This window comes from Trachymyrmex septentrionalis, unplaced genomic scaffold (assembly GCF_001594115.1).
Source record: "Trachymyrmex septentrionalis isolate Tsep2-gDNA-1 unplaced genomic scaffold, Tsep1.0 scaffold32, whole genome shotgun sequence".
Lineage (NCBI taxonomy): Eukaryota > Metazoa > Arthropoda > Insecta > Hymenoptera > Formicidae > Trachymyrmex > Trachymyrmex septentrionalis.
In genome coordinates, this window is record NW_017305485.1 from 602,488 (window position 1) to 602,822 (window position 335).

Consider the following 335-nt stretch of genomic DNA (forward strand, 5'->3'; position numbering starts at 1 on the left):
TTGATTTACTTCTTTAATTTGAAGAAATCTGCAGCTGAGGCGCATCGATTGCTTGTAGAAGCATATGGTGAGGCTGCCTTAAGTGAGAGAAGTTGCCGTGAGTGGTTTCAAAAGTTTAAGAACGGTGAATTTGACATCGAAGACAAAGAACGTAGCGGAAGGCCGAAAGTGTACGAAGACGCGGAATTGGAAGCATTATTGGATGAAGATTCGTGCCAAACGCAAGAAGCACTTGCACTTACATTAGGAGTGACTCAACCAGCAATTTCACATCGCTTAAAATCGTTGGGAATGATTCAAAAGCAAGGAAATTGGGTTCCATATGAACTGAAGCC